We start from the raw sequence: 12,039 nt of genomic DNA, 5'->3' as shown, positions 1-12,039 counted from the left end.
AAGAGATATAGGTAAAAGGTTGTACTCATTGAGATGCTTTTGGTTGCAAGCAAAAGAAAATCCAGTTCTTAGGAGCTTAAATAAATAGGGGTTTTATTCTTCTCACTTTCTGAATTTCTAAAGGTGGGCAGTGCCTAGCATTGCTTCGATGGCTCAGCAATGTCTGTGACTCTCTTGGTCTTTCCCTCCGAGCTCAGGATGGCTACCACAGATCAGGTGTCACGTCATGTTCCAGACAAGAGGACACAAGCCATCTCTGTCCCTCTTACTGGGGAAAGTGGAGGCTTCCACGTATGTCTCACTGGCCAGAATTGGCACATGGGAACCTCTGGCAGCAAGGGAGGCTGGGAAAATGGATATTTGGTTTTTCCAACCTTTATAGTGGAGGCAGGCAAAGAAAGCTGGGGGTGATGTAGGATGGGCAAATCCGGCGCCTTCTCACTGAGTTGAGTTCCAGCTGAAAAGTTTCCTGACAGAAAGTGTTACCTGCTTCTTCCTCAGGAGTTAGGGGATTCATAAAATGGTTCGGGAGTCAGGCTCAGGTTTGGCATGCAAATAAAATGAGGCTCCATCACAGCTGGTACAGACTTCTCCAACATGTCTGTCCACTTCTCTTATCTTACGGCCTGTTTCTCACAGAATCATACCCCCTGGAATATCAGAAGGATGGGCACTCAGAATTCACCACAAGAAGTGAATAGGATAGAGCAGTGTAGGTTCAGAAGTGGTCTGTCACTTTCATGCTGCGTGACCTTGGGCAAGTGGCTCTACCTCTTTGAGCCTCAGTTTCTTCATCTGTGAAATGGAGCTAATGAGAGTCCTTATCTCCCCCCCAGAGAGGTTATGAGAATGAAATGAGATCAACCATACAAAGCAATGAGCTCTATGTGGTAGGTACTCAGTGAACCGGTACCTATTAAGGTCATTATCATCAATTATGTTAGCACACGACTAGTGTCGTAGAGTTGAGGAAGTTGCTGTTCAGATGTCAGGACATGAAAAACTAATGGGCAGGTTTCTTATTACACCTGCATTAAGAATATGCAAAATTAAATTCTCTTTGGCACCGCAGTCATTTCCATGTAAGTGAGCCTCACCATAAGCATGACCATGGTACCCTTGAGTGTAGGGGAGGGTGCCTTCCTTCTTCATTACTTTATCAGAAGCTCAAGCCTAGTGGAGGAGGGGAGGTCAGGGACTGTCCCTCCTCCCAGGATGGATGGAGGTGGCAGCGTTCTGAGCTGCCCTCCACACTTCCTGACATTTGTGGTTTAATCAAGTCCCATTAATCCCTCCCAGTTTCAAAGCCCGACACAGGAACCACAGACTCCCACGGCCTCTGACGGGAATCGTGGGGCTAAAGCCAAGGGGAACGCTTTGAAAGGTAATTAGTGTCCTTTGAATCCAGCGCTCTTTGATTTTGCTTCCTGGCTTTAAACGGTCACAGGAGATTTTGCGGCAGGGGAGAACATAAAGGCAGCATCAGGAGTTCCTTACTGGGCTTTCTGCTGCCTCCCAAATCCGGCCTCAGAGAGAACACTGGAGAATATGTTCAAGGGTTGGTGCATTGTTGAGTTGTATTGGGGTTCGGGGGAGGATATATATTCATTTAGGCTCACACGCTGTGCACCAAGCACCAATTCTAAACACTGGATATACAGTTTTCATTGGTCATTCATTCAATCATTAATTCATCTCTGTGCCAGACACTGAACTGGGCCCCAGGGCTGTAAACTTATTGTTTTGTGAAAGAGGCAAACAATAAACAATAAATAAAAATAATTGCTGTTGGGAATAAAGTACCAACAACTAATTAAACTGGGTGTTCATTCAAAGAAGAGCTCAGGGAATGTTATTACAATGGTTAGTTAGGGAAGGTCACTCAGAGAAGAGAACAGTGCCAGTGGACATCATGATATATACAAGCCAGTCATTTAATACAGGATCATAGAGGGTAGCTTATTGATACAGGGTTGCACTGTTTGCCATGGCAACCCATAGACCATTATCAGCTCTGCTTGGGGAAAACTTAAGGATGCTTTCTTTTAAGAAGGAGTCAATACAGGCTACATATGCTGTTGTAACAACTCCCTCTTAAACTAAAGGTGGCATTTTGACCCACACATCTCACATGGCTTGGCTGTGGCTCTGACCACCACCATTCTCACTCCAGGACTCAGTTCCTATGGCAGTAGGAAGAGAGAATTCTGGAGAGCTTGAACCTGCTGTGAAATGGTCCAAGCCCAAAAGAGACATGTGTTATTTGTACCCACAAATTACTGACCAGATCTTGTCACAAAGCCCCAACCCAACCACAAGGAAGTACCATCACAGGCTTCATGCCAGGAGAACCAGATGCATTTGGTGAACAGGGTAAAGGACGGCGTTAGTGAGTAACTGGACTAAGCCCTGCAGCAGAGAAACAGGACATGTGAATTGTAGACAGAAGAAGCAAAATGTGCAAGGACACAGAGGACTAACATGGTCTGAAGTGTCAGGTAGGTAGAGTGCTAGCAGGAAATGGAGCAGAAACAGTAGTCACAAAACCCTGTATGATAGGTACTATTAGCATCTCCATTTTTGAGATGAGAAAAATTGAGTTCACAACCGGTATTTGAACCCATGTGGTCTGATCTCAGTGACTACATTCTTCATTTCTATGCCACATTGTCTATAAGGCAGGAAAGGGCCAGATTACAAAAGATCTTCAATGACAAGCTAAGGAGGTTGGCCTCCTCAGGAGCAGGCAGCCACATTTACAAGCTGTGGTGGTTGTAGCTGTTGAAATGTGTATATTTTATCTGCATATTAAATATACAGAAATAGTCTTCTCCCCTTGGTTCTTCTTAAAATGGGAGGCCCTCTTAGTGTATCTTTTCTTTGCCCTCTTTTAATACAGATGAGATCGCAGATACATTTCTCTTCAGTAAGAAAACAGACCAAGGATAATTATTAATGATCACAAAAATTCCGTTTCCCTGTAGGAATCAAGTAAAAATGGCAGGGAATGTAGTAAACTAGAAAGAATCGTGTTCACCACTATTCTATTGTAACATGTAGAAATGTTGGATCATTTAGATATTTTAGAGATTTTGTGAAATGTCCCAGTTTAACAATATTGACTTAAAGCATGGTACAAGCCTCAGAAAATATACCTATAGATCAAAATGCTCAGGGGAGCGAGAGTATGCATCCTCCACATGGCAGCCAGTCTCTGAGATAACTATTCTCTTGCATCATCCTTTCATATACTTACACTACAACATATATTTATTTTTAACTTGTTAAAGGGGAAATTTTGATTAACAGCCCAAAATAATGTCATGCAAATTGAATAATTCATTGCTGATCTGAGGCTTGCCTCATTTTACACTTATTAGAATTTATATTGTTTTCACAAATAGCAGATATCAATATTTAAAGGAATTTATAATGACCTGTTTAACTAGGCAATCATCTTGGTGGCAAACTTTTGTTTGAAATCTTACATAACTCAAGCTTTATTAAAAAGCTAACATAATTGCCCAGTTGGTATGGCTCAATGGTTGAGCATCGACCTATGAACCAGAAGCTCACAGTTTGATTCCCAGTCAGGGCACATGCCTGGGTTGTGGGCTCAATCCTCAGTGTGGGGTGTGCAAAAGGCAGCTGATCAATGATTCTCATCATTGATGTTTCTATCTTTCCCTCTCTCTTTCTCTCTGAAATCAATAAAAAAAAATATTTTTTTAAAAAAAGCCAACATAATTGAAAAGTGAGTTCTCTCTCTAAAGGCTTAAGTAACCAAAGTTTGAAATGGTTAATTTAAAAGTAAGCAAACAAAACAACAAAACCCTTGTAGCAGACCCTGCTGAAAAACTTTTTAAAAATCTAAATGAGCCTAGCTAGTGTGGCTCAGTGGTTGAGTATTGACCTATGGACCAGGAGATCACAGTTAATTTCCCAATCAAGGCACATGCCCTAGTTTCGGGCTTGATCCCCTCGTAGCCAATCAATGATTCTGTCTCATCATTGGTGTTTCTTATCTCCCTCTCCCTTCCTCTCTGAAATTAATTTAAACAAATAAATAATCTAGACAAGTTTAATCTTTTTGAAACTTATTTTTGCTTAACAGCTATAAAATTAGTCATCTTAAATCTACAAAGAAGGGAGGTCTTCATGGCACCATCTCTTTAGAACCTCGTCTTTTTTATCAAATTTGGCCAGAAACAAATTTCTTTGCGCCCTTGTTTTCAGATTCCTCTTGCAGAAAAGGCCAAATACAAACACGGAAGAGTAACTGTCTAGGCAAGTAGGAAAGTGTTCCGAAATAGTATCCAAACAACAGAGTTCTGAGTTAGTCTCAGAAACTCCGTCTGAACCAGCACTATGACTTTGAATGGGACCTAGAAGGGGAACTTGAAGCTCTTCTGGGCAGGGGGACACAATGAGCCTTAGAGGGAGGAGCAGGTAGGGGAGATTTGGAATGTTCTAGATTTTTATTTAATATTACTATTTTTTGGGGGGCGGGAGAGATTGAGAACGAGACCTGCTTTGAGACTTCCCATACTCACCCTTAGACCTGTTTCGAGAATGCAAATGGGATTCCTGATCGGCCTTGGGCTTTGATTTGCTCTTTAATCTAGATTTCCAGCCTTTTGACTGAGACAGTGAACAACCTTTGCTCGGAGACCTGAATCGGGAACAACTTTTTGAGATCCTTTGCCATCTGCTGTGGCTGCTCAACTTGTGGCCTTGATCTGCTTCCAAATTTCATCAAATTTGGCCATAAACAAATTTCTTTGCGCCTTTGTTTTCAGATTCCTCTTGCAGAAAAGGCCAAGTACAAACACGGAAGAGTAACTACCTAGACCACATGTGTCAAACACAAGGCCCACGGGCCAAATCCAGCCGGCCAGGCCTTGCAATGTGGCCCGCACCGCGCTGTCATCACTGCACTCCGCTGTCAGTTTATGACATTGTCAGTTTATGACTGTTCAGTAAACCATTCGGCCCGCGATTTAGGCTGGATTTTAGATTTTGGCCCCTTCTCTGATTGAGTTCGACACCCCTAACCTAGACCCGTGGTCAGCAAACTGCGGCTCGTGAGCCACATGCGGCTCTTGGTGGCTCACGAGCCGCCCATGTCTAGTTCCTGCTTTATCTTTAATGAGCCTAAAATTTTTGCCATTTATTTTCGTGCCATCCTGTTGATCCAAAGCAAGCTTCATGTGAGAGTAGGAGGGAAACTCAATTTTACTCCTTCTTCTGTGAGTTCTTTGCGAACATCTGCATAGGTTACTTCACCTGTTTATCTCATGAAACTCTTTAGATATTGCCTACTGTGACCACTAGAAAGATGTCTACCATAAGCCTGAATTCTGTTCCAACAGGTGGTCAGTGTTTGTCTCTTCCAGCAGTTCTCTGCCTGCTGTATCCTGACCCATCACCGCGGCATTGGTAGCTGTAGCCATGGAGATAGCACCCTGTGTTCCATGATCTCGCCCCCGCAGAGGTTCTTGCCATTCATCTGTTTAGGGCAAAGGGAGTACTCCAATTCCAGGAAGCAGTACCCATTTTTAAGGTCTATTTCGAGGAGTCGGCCATTGTCACTGAAAAGGCGCTGGATGTCCTTCTCCCAGACATATTAGTAATGGGTCCCCATGGAAACGTGGCTGAAGACCTCCCCCCAATACATACACACACACACACACACACCCCTGCCACCACCCCCGCCAGGGCTGACCACAAGGCAGAAGCCACCGTCCAGTGCTGGCAAGAGCCCAAATGCACACTCACAGGGCAGCCTCTGCCAAGTCCGGCACAATGGCTGCAGCCATTCCTATCCTGAATCAGGGCTGGCTTATGTGGTCAGTAGAACACAGCAGAAGTGACAGTGCATGGAATCTGAATGCAGCTCAAAAGGCAGTGAGATGCTACTGTGTTCTTTTTTTTTTAAATATATTTTATTGATTTTTTACAGAGAGGAAGGGAGAGGGACAGAGAGCTAGAAACATCGATGAGAGAGAAACATCGATCAGCTGCCTCCTGCACACCCCCTACTGGGAATGTGCCCGCAACCAAAGTACATGCCCTTGACCGGAATCGAACCTGGGACCTTTCAGTTCGCAGGCTGACGCTCTATCCACTGAGCCAAACCGGTTTTGGCACTACCTTGTTCTTTTAAATCACTTACTCTGGGGAGAGCAGCCACCATGACATGAGGACACTCAAGCTGCCCAGTGTTGTGGACCCCTGCCTACAGCCAGCACTGACTGGCCAGCCACCTGAGCAAGCCTTCTTGAATGAGAATCCTTCAGCTGCAAGTCAAGCCTTCAAGTGAGAGCAGCCCCAGCAAGTCCCTAACTGGAACCCCGTGAAAGACCCTGAGCCAGAACCACCTGGCTGAGCTGCTTTCAAATTCCTAAACCCGTAGAAACCATGAGAGATAAGAAATGATTAGTATCGTGTGAATCCAGGATTTGGCAAACTTTCATATAAAGAGAGTAAAAGTATTTTAACCTCTGTTCAAACTATTCAGCTCTGCAAAAGTAGCCATAGGTTATATGTAAACAAATAGGCACGGCCGTGTTCCAATAAAACTTTATTTACAAAAACAAGCAGCAGGCCAGGGTTTTCCCTCTGAGGACAATGGTTTGCAAAGCCACTTTGTTTTGTGATTTTTTATTTTTATTTTTATGCCGCAATACAGAACTGACCCACTCCCTGAATTTGGGGAGTGGCCTGAATGAGCACCTCACATTTCAGACAAAGCACACTGTCAGTGATGTGGAGGCCAGAGAAGAAGCTCCTGGCAGGGCAAGCATAAAAAGGCAATCGTCCCAGGAAGAGATGACGAGCCAGGCTTGAGTGGGAGCTGTATGGACCCAGGTGATGGCATAGATGTCTTTTGTGCTTCCTGCCAATTAACGGCACAAGAATGTATTAAAGCCGTAATGGAAACCTTTCCCTTAAATTCTCCCCGCACTGTCTAGTGCTGACTTTAGACAGTCTGAATAATGAGCAAGTGGGACAGTGCTGAGCAAAGCTGGCATGGGGCAAGCTCCTACGCCCTTAAGGAGACTGCCAACATCAACTGAGCCATGAGCCTAGAACAAAGAACCACCCTACGGAGGGTCCTGGGAACACTGCCTGTCACAGTCTCTGCCCCTTCCATGTGTCCTCTGCAGCCTGTTCCTCGCAGCTCTGCTGAGGACCCAGTTCCCACCCTCGCTAGGATCAAGGTTGCAGCTGCTCCAGGGCCCAGCCTGGATAGACCTGAGCCTGAAACATCTGTCCATGTGGGGAGAGGGCAGCAGAGGGAGCAAGATGCTCAAGAGCTGGGGAATGTGGGGGCGGGATGGAGAGGCAGAGAATGGAAAATTCAGGAAAGTAGGAGGGAAGAGAGAATCAAATAGGCTAGATACAGCATGTAAACACTTCAGAATCTGGCTTCTCTCCTGGCCCATCCCTGTGGATCCCGTTCTATAGCGACCTTGGCAGCACCAGCCTTTGATCCCAGGGCTGCACAAAACAGTGACAGTCATCCAGAAACCCCAGCAGCAGTTTGGGGATTCACTCTAATTGGCTCTCAGCGCCCACATGCCACGCCAATCACTGTGACTAAGAAATACCTAAGTTCAGGGTTCCAACCCCAGTCCTCCTGGACAGAGGGAAGGAAACAAGGGCATTTTCCAGGAGAAAAGGGAATGGATGCTGGGAAGATGGAGTCACAAACCATGAATGCCCCTTTAGAATTTTCTGGCTGGTCAAGGATTTCCTTTTCGGTCCTTTCCTTGTACAGAAGGAGAGATCAGGCTCAGAGGGAGGAGGGATGTGCCTATGGTCAGACAGCTTGTCAGGGGTGTTATGGCCTGAATGTCTGTGAGCCTCTAAAACTGATACGTTAACACTCTGACCTCTCACAGAATGGGATTAGGAGTGAAGCCTTTGGGAGGTAATTAGGTTTAGATGAGTTCATGGGGGCAGAGTCCCATGGTGGGATTAGTGTCCTTGAAAGAAGAGGAAGAGACCAGGGCCTTCTCTCTTTCTTACTGCCCCCTGAGGACACAGCAAGAAGTCAGCTGTCTGTAGAACAAGAAAAAAAAATCTCATCAGATGGTGACTCTGCCAGCACCTTGATCTTGGACTTCCCAGGTTCCAGAACTGTGAGAAATAAGTGTTGAGTTCCCCATCTATGATATTTTGTTGCAGCGTCCTTAGGGGCCCGAGACAGTGACAAAGCCTGGGCAAGGTTCTAGGCGCTGCTCTCTGGCAACTGTCTCCTCAGGGGCAAGGCCAAAAGAGCCAGGCCCTCAGGGAGCCAATGGGTCTGAGGCCACCAGTTAAGATGTCCAGGGAGGGGCTGTGAGGTTTTACACAGGGGCTTGAAGTATGGGCCAAGTTTGTATGTGTGAAGAGCAGGGAAGAGGACAGGGGTTTCCTCAAAGGGAGTTCTCCCTCCCAGCTCTCTCACTCCTTTGAGAACCTAACAGCCTGGTGGCAGAATGAGACAGGTGGACAGACAGTCACCACAGAGTGTGACCAAGCTATTATGGGAAAAGCATTTAGAGAAGGGGGAAGGCCCTCGCCCGGCTTGGGGAGATCAAGGAGATTTCCTGGTGGCAGTGATGGTTAAGCCGAATTTTGACAGATGAGCACCAGTTAGCTAGGAAGAGAGGAAAGGCCTTACCAGTGATGGGAACACCATGTGCAAAGGCATAGAAACACAAAAGCTCATGATGTGGTTGTAAAACAGAAAATAGTTCCCTATCGCCGAGACCGGTTTGGCTCAATGGACAGAGCGTTGGCCTGCGGACTGAAAGGTCCCGGGTTCGATTCCGGTCAAGGGCATGTACTTTGGTTGCGGGCACATCCCCAGTAGGGAGTGTGCAAGAGGCAGCTGATCGATGATTCTCTCTCATCGATGTTTCTAACTCTCTATCCCTCTCTCTCCCTCTCTGTAAAAAATCAATAAAATATATTTTAAGAAAGAAAGAAAGAAAGAAAGAAAGAAAGAAAGAAAGAAAGAAAGAAAGAAAATAGTTCCCTATAGCTAGATGTGCCAGAGAAAAGTAGACAAGGAAGCTGAGGGTGTAGGCAGGTGCTGATGGCACAAACTGTGTCTGAGGCTGGCCAGACCCCTAACCTCATGCCCCCAGCTCTGGGGGAACAGGGAACGGTAGATTGTAAGATGGGCAGCCGCCACTCGTAAATATGCAAGTGGCTTTGACCTTGGGAGGCCTGGAAGTGGCACCCGTATGTAAATAAGGACTCCTCCTTGTAGGGGGTGGAAGCTGGCCAACTCAAACCACCATGGCCCAAAGCACAGCTTGGGAAGGATCCTGGGATGACTTGTGTTATCCATCCAAGTTGGTGAAACATCTGTGGGGAGATGACTGTGTACTTATTGTCTGGAAGACAGTTGAGCAATAGGAGCTAAAGCTTAAAACATACATATTCTTCAAACTTCACATTGTACTTCTAAGAATGTATCCTAAGAAAATTAGTAAGGATGAAGGCAAGGGTTTAGCCTCAAGGATGTTCATTGCAACACTCTATAGGAAATAGCTGGAAATAGTCTGAATTTCCAACAAATAAGAGTCTGGTCTGGAAATCTGATGATGGGCTATGCTTTACTTATTTGATCTGTTGCTGTGGTCAAGATTGACAGTCCCCAGATGTTTGTCCATGGGCCAGGGCTGCTCAGTAAAAAGTGTTTGCTAGTCTGTGGCAAAATTCAGAAAAAATAGGAACAACAAAAAGATGTTCATAAAACTTTTTTTTCCCTGCATTATCTCCTTTTTACTTCTTTGGCTTGATGATGATAATGGATCATTTTTTACTTCTTTCCAAGCTGCACATAACAAAATATTAATGGTGGCATGAACAAATAGGAGCTATTTTTTTCACGTTAAAAGAAGTCTGGAGATGGTGAGTACTGGGGAAGTTTCGGTGCTCACCAACGTTAGGCAGATAGGAGTCTCTCTGATTCTTTTGCCCTTTTCCTCAGGTTCCAAGAAGGTTGCCACTGCTCTTGGCATTCTATCCATGGGTCAAGATAGGAAGAGAGGGGATGAGATGGTACCAATGACATTTTGTGGTTTACAGGAAGGCAGAAGCATTCTCAGAAGTCTCCAGCAGACTTCCTCACTGTGTCATTAGCTAAATTAGGTCACAAGGCCACTCTTAGCAGCAAGGAAGTCTAGGAAGTCAATAATCTGGCAAAAGGAAATGAGATTACTATGTTGGGTTTACTAATGACGATTTATTGTCTGGGATTGAGTGCATGGCCCCTCAAATAAAACCAAGAAAAAAGGGGGTAGAGAGGTAGGAAACAACTATTGAGAGGGGAGCGAGCCATGCCTGCCACACTGAATGAAAAAATAGTTGGTAACTCTAGATTTTTGGAAGGTAGAATTTACTAGTCCATGAAATGGTGAAGACTAGGGACCAGTGGAATAAGATGACTGGTTTTCAGATCAGATTCCTGTGTTGCCCAGAGTCATGTAGAGGCTACTGTTGTGTGAGAAAGTGGCAAGAAGAGATGGAGGTACTGGCCCCCAATCTTTCTTTAACCAAAGCGCTTACACATTTATCTGAATATCACATTGAGCATCCACATAAAAATCTACTTGATGTATGTGTATATGTATGCTTGTATATATCTTTATACATATTGATACATGTATATATATGTTTACTTTAGATAGATAGATAGATAGATAGATAGATGATAGATAGATAGATAGATAGATGATAGATAGATAGATAGATAGATAGATAGATAGATCTAGATAGATAGATCTAGTAAGATAGGCAGCAGTGATTTCAAACTGGTAATCCTTAGAGCCCAAGTCATTATTTAAAATCTCTTTGACTTTTAAATGTCTACACTGGCTACCTATTACTCCACAGATTCAAACATTTCTGCTACTTTTAAGATCACAGTTCACATATTTATATTAATTTCTGTATAAATTTAATTTACCCTCCTCACACATCTACATTCATCTTAATGCCATCCAGTTCACATCACATTAACTGCCTGGCCCCTGAGCATTGGGTTTATGACTCCTGAGTACGCCAGGCAGTAACAATGGCTTTCTCTGGATCCTGGTCGTTTTTAATTTTTTCTTTTTCCTGGTCTGGCCTGTCTAATTTCGCTAAAATAAACAGACATGGCTTTTGTAATAAGGGAAAAAGACGCCCTTTTAATTAAAAAGTAATAACCATGCGGCCTGTGATCCTGAGGGCTGTTTGGGCCACGCTCCATGTGCCCCCTCCAAGCCTGGCTCTCCTGACTGCTGCCTCCCCATTCTGACTCAAGCGTGTCGCCAAGTGAGCAGCTGGGGTCGCGGCCTCGCCCTATGAGTGAGGCTCTCCCCAGAGGTGGGAGTGGGCGCTGGGGGCTGGACAACCTCTGAGGAATGGGCCTTTCCCAGAAGCATCTGTGAACCCAGTGGGAGTCCGAGGCCCTTTCGAACACCGAACTCAGGCGTGGGGCACTAGCTTCCTGCAAATGCCAACTGCTTTGCTCTGATGACTGGGCCTGTTGATAGATATATTGCTCTCAGCTAGTGTGGTATTATCACACCACAGTTTCACTCTCTGCTACTGCAAGTCACCAGGACAACATCTGCTTCGAATCTTTTCTCATTATGATCTAAAAAAAAAAAAAAGAAAGAAAGAAAGAAAAGCGGAAATCTAAGCCACCCCTTTAACACGCTGGGTCGCTTCCTCCTTTCTTCCTCTCCCTTTCTTTCCCCCCTTCTCTCTCTCTCTCTCTCTCTCTCTCTCTCTCTCTCTCTCTCTCTCTCTCTCTCTCACTCTCTCTCTCTCTTTTCTTTTTCACTCCAGAACTTTACACCAGGTCTGAGTTTTGAAACCATCTGGCTCAAGTGCCCTTCTACCAGTTTGGCAGATGAGAACACTGAGGCCCAGGGAGGAGCGAGGATGATATCACAGAGGTTCTTAACTGACCTGCTAAGTAACCTGTGGCAGGCAGCTTGAGTCCCTCTGCTTCCTTAGCTACAGGGCAGGATGGTGCTCACAACCCTT

This window comes from Pipistrellus hanaki (assembly GCF_964339955.1).
Source record: "Pipistrellus hanaki genome assembly, chromosome: 6".
In the NCBI taxonomy this organism is placed as follows: domain Eukaryota; kingdom Metazoa; phylum Chordata; class Mammalia; order Chiroptera; family Vespertilionidae; genus Pipistrellus; species Pipistrellus hanaki.
The sequence above is the reverse complement of the archived record's forward strand: the minus strand, read 5'-3'. Positions refer to the sequence as shown.